At 43.3% G+C, this 8739-nt stretch overlaps 2 pseudogenes; both read right to left on the bottom strand.

Moving 5' to 3' along the window:
* Positions 1–965: 965 nt before the first annotated feature.
* LOC110294163 lies at positions 966–4834 on the bottom strand (annotated as a pseudogene).
* Positions 4835–5672: 838 nt separating this feature from the next.
* LOC110295442 lies at positions 5673–7193 on the bottom strand (annotated as a pseudogene).
* Between the last annotated feature and the right edge of the window lie 1546 nt (positions 7194–8739).

Genomic DNA, 8739 nt, shown 5'->3' with positions numbered 1-8739 from the left:
CTTCCTATGGAACTCCTATCACCTTAGGCGCTGAAATCCTTCCTCCCATTCTTCTGTAAGAGTCCCCAAGCTCCAACCACAGTTTGTCTGTGGGTGTCTGCATCTGTCTGAGTCAGCTGCTGGGTGGGTCTTAGTGTGAGTCTGATTCCCAATGACCAAGGAAACTCTTAAAAAGGCAAATATTTAATTGGAACTGACTTGCAGTTTCAGAGGTTCAGTCCATTACTGTCATGGTAGGAAGCATGGCAGACTTTGAAGGCAGACTAGATACTAGAGGAGCTGAGATTTTTACATCTTGATCCAAAGGCAGCAGAGGAGGTGACTCAGTTCTGCTGGCAGTCAGGAAGAGGGTCTGGATCACAATGACCAAACTTGAGCGTATATATGAGACCTTAAAGCTCCACCTCAACAGTAACCCACTTCCTCTAACAAGGCTTCAGCTCCTCTAAGAAGGCCACACTTCCTAATACTGCCACTTCCCATGGACCAACCATATTCAATCCATCACAATTACAAAACCATCCATGAGATATAAAAGAATAGACTTTCAGCAGAGTTGAGGAAGGCAAGGGAACACCTGTTACATGAACACATAACTGAAAATACTGTGGTTGGAAGAGAATAGCAAAAAAGGGTTCAAACAGGAAGATGGACCGGAAGAAGGAACTAATCGAACCCCATGACAACTGAATACAATAAGACAATTTATTACTTCATAAACTTATCAAAATAAATACATACACTAAGAAGAAACTATTCTCACTTAGAATTCTACATAATGTGTTCAATTCTTACTCATAGGCATCTTAAAAAATTAAAGTCAGTAAAGCACCAGTCTGTTCCTTAGAGTTCCCATTTGCCATTTCTTTTGAGTAAACATCTCCTTTTTGTATGCTGAGTTCTTCACATTATGGCACTTTCCACAGTTGGCAGCTTCCCCGACCCCCTCCATCAACACTGGACTCTCAGGCCAGCCTGCAGTCTAACGCTAGGACCGAGGGGACATTCAGGTCTTTGATTCAGGGATGAGCTGCCAGACTCTGGTCAGTTTTCGGGGTTTGTTTGTTTGTTTGTGATATTTTCTTTATTTACATTTCAAATGCTATCCCGAAAATTCCCTATACCCTACCCCGCCCTGCTCACCTACCCATCCACTCCCACTTCTTGGCCCTGGTGTTCCCCTGTACTGGGGCATATAAAGTTTGCAATACCAAGGGGCCTCTCTTCCCAGTGATGGCCAACTAGGCCATCTTCGGATACATATGCAGCTAGAGACACGAGCTTTGGGGGTACTAGTTAGATCATATTGTTGTTCCTCCTATAGGGTTGCAGGGTTTTTGCTCAGAGTCAAGGACGATGTTCAGCAACACCTCCCTCAGCTTGCTTGTCTCCACTGAAGATCTATGGGCCAGCCCTGGAAGGTTTTGGAGCGGCTCTCTGGATCCAGCATGGATCCTTGTGGCTTGTGTTGGCTCACTGGGTGTTGTGGCCTGGGAAGCCAGGGTCAAATGTACCCACACTTGGCTGGGCATTGAGTCTAAGCTGCATGTCTCTAAGAAAGACCTTCTTTTGAAGAAATTCTTCTAGCTGAGGTCTATTTCTTCCCAGAGGTCATCAGGAACCATAAATACGTCCCCCACAAACATGTACTGAAGCAGTCTTTTTGTAATAATTTCTCTCCAGGACACCAATTCAGTCGCAAACTCTCTGAAGTTATCATTTGTTACAACTATACCCCCAGTCTTGTCTGCTAAGCGTAGCAGGAACTTGTCCTCATGAGAAGCAATTCTTTGCCCAAAGATCACCCAGGCAGGAGTTAAAGGTAATATCGCAAGCTCCAGGAGCTGGCTTAAGAAGTGCTGTTCTGTGACTTTAGAATCCCGATTTGTTCTCCACTGTGGGACAAACACAGTACTGTTTCTGTTGACGAGCTTCCAAAAATATTCAACTATAATCACTATGCCGCGGCAACTAAAGAACTTTTTCAGACCATGAGAAATTGCAATATTACTGCTGTCTATCACAATATGCTTCAAATCTGCTCACCCTGGTTCATTTTTTTATTCCAGCTTGTATGGTATTTTTAGGGTATCTTGAAATCTTTGAACCCCTGTGTGTGTGATGAATACATATGATCAGAGAGAGGTTCCTGACAATTGTGCCTCAGTATCCGAAGTTAGCAGTTGGGGTAGTGGCAACAGTGGAGAAAGTTGAGAATGATCCGCCTTCCATTGAAGAGAGCTAGCTACAAAAGCCAGAACGTTTTCATAGGCCGGCTTCATATTATTTGGAAGCAACGTTCTGCTTACTGTTGAAAACCTTTTTTGGACATTTGTTCTGGGGCAACCAGGAAAGCTAGTAGGGCTAGTTTCCTTTCCTCCGTTTCCTTAAGGGCTGGGGCAGTAGGTTCTGTGGGCTGTCTGTCTTGAGTCTCAGTTTTATTAGGTCCCAAAGGTGCGCAATTAAGCACTTCCTGTTCTCTTTGTTCTTCTGTCTTTTCTCTCTCAAGCCTTTGTACTGAAAAAGTATAAAAGCAAAATTCTAAGCCTTTAGGCCCAGGCTTGGGAATGTGACCTCTGTGACTCAATGCTCCAAGGTATGCTAATCATAAAACAGATAGCCACATTCCTCCACCCACCCGCTTCCTGGATTCAAAGAGTGTTCATTCAAAGAATGTGCTATTGTTAGGGGCTCTTAAACAGTCTTGAGAGATAACACGAACAATTATCAGGTATTCCTTGTGACTCTTGAGACTTTGCACTTCCTTGTGACTCTTAACTGGTATCTTTGGTATTTTCCAACAGCGCCCTTCCCACCTCCTTGAGTTGTGGTTTCTTCCTTTAAATACCCCCATACCCAGCTACTCGGGGCTCCAAGGTCCTCCACCCCTGTGTGGTGTATGACCGTGGGCCCGAGAGCGCTCTTGAATTAAAAGTCTTCTTGCAGTTTGCAGCAAGACCGTTTCTCGTGAGTGATTTGGGGTGTCGACTCTCCTGAGTCAGAACGTGGGGGAGTCCTCACGTTGTGGGTCTTTCAGTACTATCATAGATATTTTTTCTTGTTGTACAGCTATTTTTTTGTTATTGCATGGCTAGTTTTTCAATCTTTTTTGAGACTTTTTTCTTGTTGTATACTTATCTTTCCAACCTCTTTTTCGAGGAAATATATAAAGGTCACAATTGAAAGTAGGTAGGGGTTTACTCTAGTGATCACAGTTGCAGTAAGTACCAGGATGGCTTTTTCAAGTATCATTAGTATCCTGTCAACTCTTACCTTTTGTTTTAAGGGATCTGAAATTGAGTGTTCCATGTGTAATGCAGGCAAAGTCTTGCAATACAGTTAAAATTGTCCTTTGTGCTGTTTTACTGTAATTCACCTGCTTTGTTCCTTGTTCTGGGAGGTAGGTCTCCTGAGTCTCCCGGCACCCAGCAGAACCTGAGTAAACAATGTTTCTCTCCAGACAACCCCTGATGAATTTTATATGGGGCTTTCTGTCAGAGGACTCCTGTCCTCTGCTTCTTGCAATGTTGGTAGTATTTGTAGCCAATCACACTGGGCTTTTCTTCGAGACACTTGGGGCACCAGATATAAGCCAGATATACTAGATGTATTTTTTATTTGCCAGAAGTAATTGTTGTCTCTGAGGCTTGCATTTGAATAAGTTCTGCTTCTCTCTGAACTCTGGCTGGCTGGGTCAACTCAGCTGGTACAACCTAAGTCCTCTCAGGAAGACTGATTCAATTTGGCCTCTCTAGAATTCTCAAGGGATTGCTTCTCTTGACCTCAAATTAGAACATGGCAACATGTTCTAATCTTCTGGCTCCTTCTTATTTTCTGGCTTGAACTGTTTGCAGAATCGCACAAAGGAACTCAGTGCCACCAATGCCCTTTCCAAATGAACTCCCAACTCCACTCAACTAGACTAAACAGAACTCTCTCTCTCCTTGTGTTGCTCTTAAATAGTGTTTCTCCTGAGAGTTGGGTGTGTCCTATCTCTGACACATTTAGTCAAAAAAAATCAGAAAGTTCTGATTGGCCTCTTTGCCTCTCAATTTGATGTCATTGTTTGGGATTAAAGGTGTGTACTAAAGGATTCTAGCCAGAGGGATTCAAAGTATGTACTAGGGGTGTGTCTGCATGCCAATTGGATCACTCAGACCTAGAAGGTCCTGGTATGTGACCTTCAGAGCAGCCATGTTGCTGGATTAAAATTCCTTTACAATCAGGGAGAGAACAGTCCTTTGTTTATCCTACCTTGTTGCCTGGCTTGCTGGGCAAAGCTATTTAATGACCAAATTACATAGAAATCAGTTCGAATCCAATTAAATCAACTCTAGGCAGCTAAATACTGGAGGAGGAAGACAAAGACTTGAGTTCCACCATGCCCAAGGAAACTATGGGAAAAGATGCCAACAGACTTGTCCTCAGCCCCATGGTACATGCAGACCATAGACACACAGAGCCCTGTCACCCCCACACAGCACTGTTGCAGAAGGTTTGATTACACTGTGAACCCCCAAATTGTGTTGTTTACTTGAAAAGCCTGTTTCTAGTTGTGGTTGGCTCACCCTTACCACATACCTTTAATGCCTGGGTGCAGAATACAGACAAGCTCTTTTTTTTTTTTTTTTTTTTTTGAGAATGTTCAGGTATTTTATTGCTCACCTCTCAGACAAAACACACTTCCAGCCACTTTCTTCCACAGCTTGACAGTGTTTACATGTCTATGTATAGACATGGAGAGTGACTCAGCCAGGCTTCTGTCTTCTGCAGCAATAATGAAGGGCCTCCTGCACTGAGCAGGACTCCATCTCACTTCGTAGTGCACGTCCATCACAAGAAAGGTCTCTTGCCTAAAGCAAGCTAACTTGTAGCTGCTGAGCCAGTAGCATTAACTAGTGCATGAAACAGATGTCTGCTCGCCATTTCTTCTAGCGAATTTCAAGTAAAAACAAGGGCGAAGGAGGAACTTTTGTCTCGGACGGATAAGTGCCTACACGTAGTTTACAACTTAGTTTGCTTTTGTTGTTTTTATGGATTTTAGCCATGTTCATGGATTTTGGAGGAGCATATGGTACAGTATCCCACCAACAGGATAAGGCTACTGAATGTGCTATCTGCAAAAGAGCTCTTGTAATAGGAACCAACCCAACAGGTCCACCAAAAAGAAAGGTGACAAAATCTCTCTGAATGCCCATCAGGGCAGAGCTATGCTCAGAGAGTAGACAGCAGAAGATAGTCTACAAAAAACACACATGGGTTGTTAATATGAGGAAAGTTTCCCTGAAGTAAATATTTAAAAAGCCTAGGCAAATCCTCATTTTCAAAATTTGCATATTGGAAATGTGAAAACTATTTTATCCAGTAATTTCTTCAAAAACCATGTATGTTCCAACTGGATCAGTCTACTGGTCAACTAAAGGCAACTTAAATTGCCTTTAAAATTTGTTTCATAGAAAGAAGAGATATGTTTCTTAAATAAACAGTGTTATGTAAAACTGTTTAGTAATAAAGAGAGAAAGAATTGAATGAAAACCAGCAAATGGTTATCCTAAGCAGGATTATGCCTACTACCTGTGGTCTTACATTCATTCCCAATAGATGTTGGATTCAGGATTCTGAAATTAAGTTTCTATTACTTGAGCTCTAGCAAAATATGAGTCTCTGTAGCCTCAACTAGTATAATGTCTTCCTTGTCCAAATCCAGAATGACTATACTGATAGCCACCATGTTGGAAGTGCTGTTCAAACTGGCCCCTTTATGATAAGTCTGGCTCCCTCTTCCTCCCCAGCCTCTTCCCTGGCTTCCGCATCCTCCCTGATTCCCTCCACCACCTCTTCCCCCACGACCACTGCCTCATTCGCCATGGTGCTCACCATCTTGGAATCTATTGTCCTGCTGGATCCACCGCCCTGGTATCCACTTCCTGAAGATGTTTGGAAACCACCATAGCTACCATGATAACCACCAGGCTGGAAGCCCTCATCTCGGTAACCACCGTCCTGGTAACCACATCCACTTCCACCCCCTCCATCTGTCCAGCCTCCTTGATGCTTATTTCCTCTTCCTCCCCCTGGGCCACCATGGTCATAGCCACCACATCCACCTCTCCCTCCTTGTTCATGACCTCCTTGCCCTCCATATGAGAAATGTTCATAACCACCTCTCCCTCCACCTCGGCCTCTTGCTTACTGCTGGGGGCCATCTTGTCTTTTCTGCCATGGTGTCATCTCTGAGGGTGGAGGTTCAATTTCATTAGGTCTGCAACCTCTGTCAAGCACCCTGCCCATCAGCACCTTATTAATGGTACAGGCAGTCTTTTCTTTTATGAACCCACTACTTGTCCTTAAAATCTTGGACAATTCTTGTCTGGCAGCCAAAAGATAAGCAACAGAAATATTACCTGTAGGAGACAAGACTAAACGCTTTGGCTGGTAAACCTTAGCTAATTTTTCTGTCTGACTCTTAGTTCTGTCAGACCAGCCAAAGGACTGGATGGTGACATCCAAGTGTTTGAGTAGCAGCTTCCTCTAGACTTCATATTCACTGGCTATGGCTTGGTTAATGGCTTCTATCTTTTCCCAGTGGGCTGGTCCCATTGGCTTCTTCAATAACGGCTTTCCCACATGATTAGGTGGAACTTCTGCTAATGTTTCCTTTAATTTTTTTCTCAACCCCGCTGAAGAACTGGAACATAGGTATATTGGCTGGAGGTTTGGACATTCCTAGAGCAATACATATGCCTTTCAACTCTTGAAAGACCTCACTGCCACCTCCTTCTTGAGCTTCTTTGGAGGAGCATTCACACAGAGCATTCTGGCAGCTTCTAGTTCTGAGATGAGGTATGCGAGCGAAAGGAGGCAGCTCTTCTGAACAAGAAGGCGCTTGGTTATATCCCCAGATGTCAGAGAGGATATGGGCAGTTCATCTCCCCAAGTAGCCAACTCACCTCAGGCTGTAACTCTTCAGCTTCACTTGGACAGTTAGTTGACTGCACATTTTCTTCTAGTTTACAGAGGACTCTTAATTCAGACACCAGCCAAGCACAGAGTTTGGTAAACTCTGGGGAAGCAGCTACAGCAGAGACTGCCTGCAATAGTGAACCATCATCCAACAATGGACCCTTGTAACTTAGATCTTCCAACGACTCCAAGATGTCAGTCTCCATGAGGTCACACTCCATGCTATTGCGGTATTCAAATTTCTGAGTCATCAGGCTGCCCTCTGCATCAGTATTAGTCAGATGCTGGCAGAACCTCTCAAGGGACAGCCATACCAGTCTCCTGGCATTTCATGGCATCAACAATACTGTCTGGGTTTGGTGTCTGCAGATAGAATGGATCCTTAGGTGGGGCAGTCTCTGGATAGCCTTTCCTTCAGTCTCTGCTCTACTCTTTGTCCTTGCATTTCCTTTAGATAGGAACAATTCTGGGTTAAAATTTTTGAGATAAGTGGGTGTCCCTATCTCTCAACTGGGGGCCATGCCTATCAATTGGATATGGTCTCTACATGCTCTATCTCCCCTTTGTTGTGTGTTTCAGCTACTGTCATCCCTGTTGTGTCCTAGGAACCTCTTTTTCCCTGACATCTGGGAATTTCTAGTGGCTAGTCCTAGTTCTCCATCCCCCACTGCTAAATACCTCCATTCAATTTTCAGACCTCTGTACTTCTCCCCATCTCCTCCCACACCTAATCCTGCCCCCCTTTTTTTCTCCTCCTTCTCTCTCTTCCCAGGTCCTTCCCTTCCTCTACCACCTATGATTATTTTGTTCCCCCTTCTAAGTAGGTCTGAAGCATCCATACTTTGGTCTTCCTTCTTGAGCTTCATATGATCTGTGAGTTGTATCGTGAGTATTCTGAGCTTTGGGGCTAATATCTACTTATCAGTGAGTAAATAGCATGTGTGTTCTTTTGTGACTGGGTTACCTCACTCAGGATGATATTTTCTAGTTCTATCCAATTGCCTGTGAATATCATGAAGTCATTGTTTTTAATAGCTAAGTTGTGTAAATGTACCTTAGCCAGGGTCTTTTTGATTTGCATTTCTCTGGTGACTAAGAATGTTTTCTTTAGGTACTTCTCAGCCATTTGAGATTCCTCAGTTGAAAATTCTTTGTTTATCTCTGTACCCCATTTTCAATAGGTTTTTTGGTTCTCTGGAGTCAGACTTTTTGAGTTCTTTGTATATATTAGATAATAGCTCTCTATTGGATGTAGGCTTGGTAAAGAACTTTTAACAATCTGTGGGTTGCTGTTTTGTCCTATTAACAGTGTCCTTTGCCTTACAGAAGCTTTTAAATTTCATGAGGTCCCATTTGTCAATAGTTGAGCTTAGAGCCTGAACCATTAGTGTTCTGTTCAGGAAATTTTACCCTGTGCTGATGTGTTTGAGGTTCTTTCTCACTTTCTCTTCTGTAAGATTCAGCATTTCTGTTTTATGTGATCCACTTGGACTTGAGCCTTGTATAAGGAGATAAGAATGGATCAATTTGCATTCTTCTGCATACTGACCACCAGTTGAACCAGCAGCATTTGTTAGAAATGCTGTCTTTTTTCCACTGAATGGTTTTGGCTTTTTTGTCAAAGATCAGGTGACCAGAGGTGTGTGGGCTTATTTCTGGGCCTTAAATTCTATTCCGTTGATCCACCTTTCTGTCTCTGTACCAATATCATGGTTTGGTTGGTTGGTTGGTTGGGTTTTGTTTTGTTTTGTTTTTTATCACTATTGCTGTGTAGTA

The sequence above is a fragment of the Mus caroli genome, chromosome 5 (assembly GCF_900094665.2).
Source record: "Mus caroli chromosome 5, CAROLI_EIJ_v1.1, whole genome shotgun sequence".
NCBI classification, from domain to species: domain Eukaryota; kingdom Metazoa; phylum Chordata; class Mammalia; order Rodentia; family Muridae; genus Mus; species Mus caroli.
Note: the sequence above shows the minus strand (reverse complement) of the source record. Positions and strands in the feature narration are given on the sequence as shown.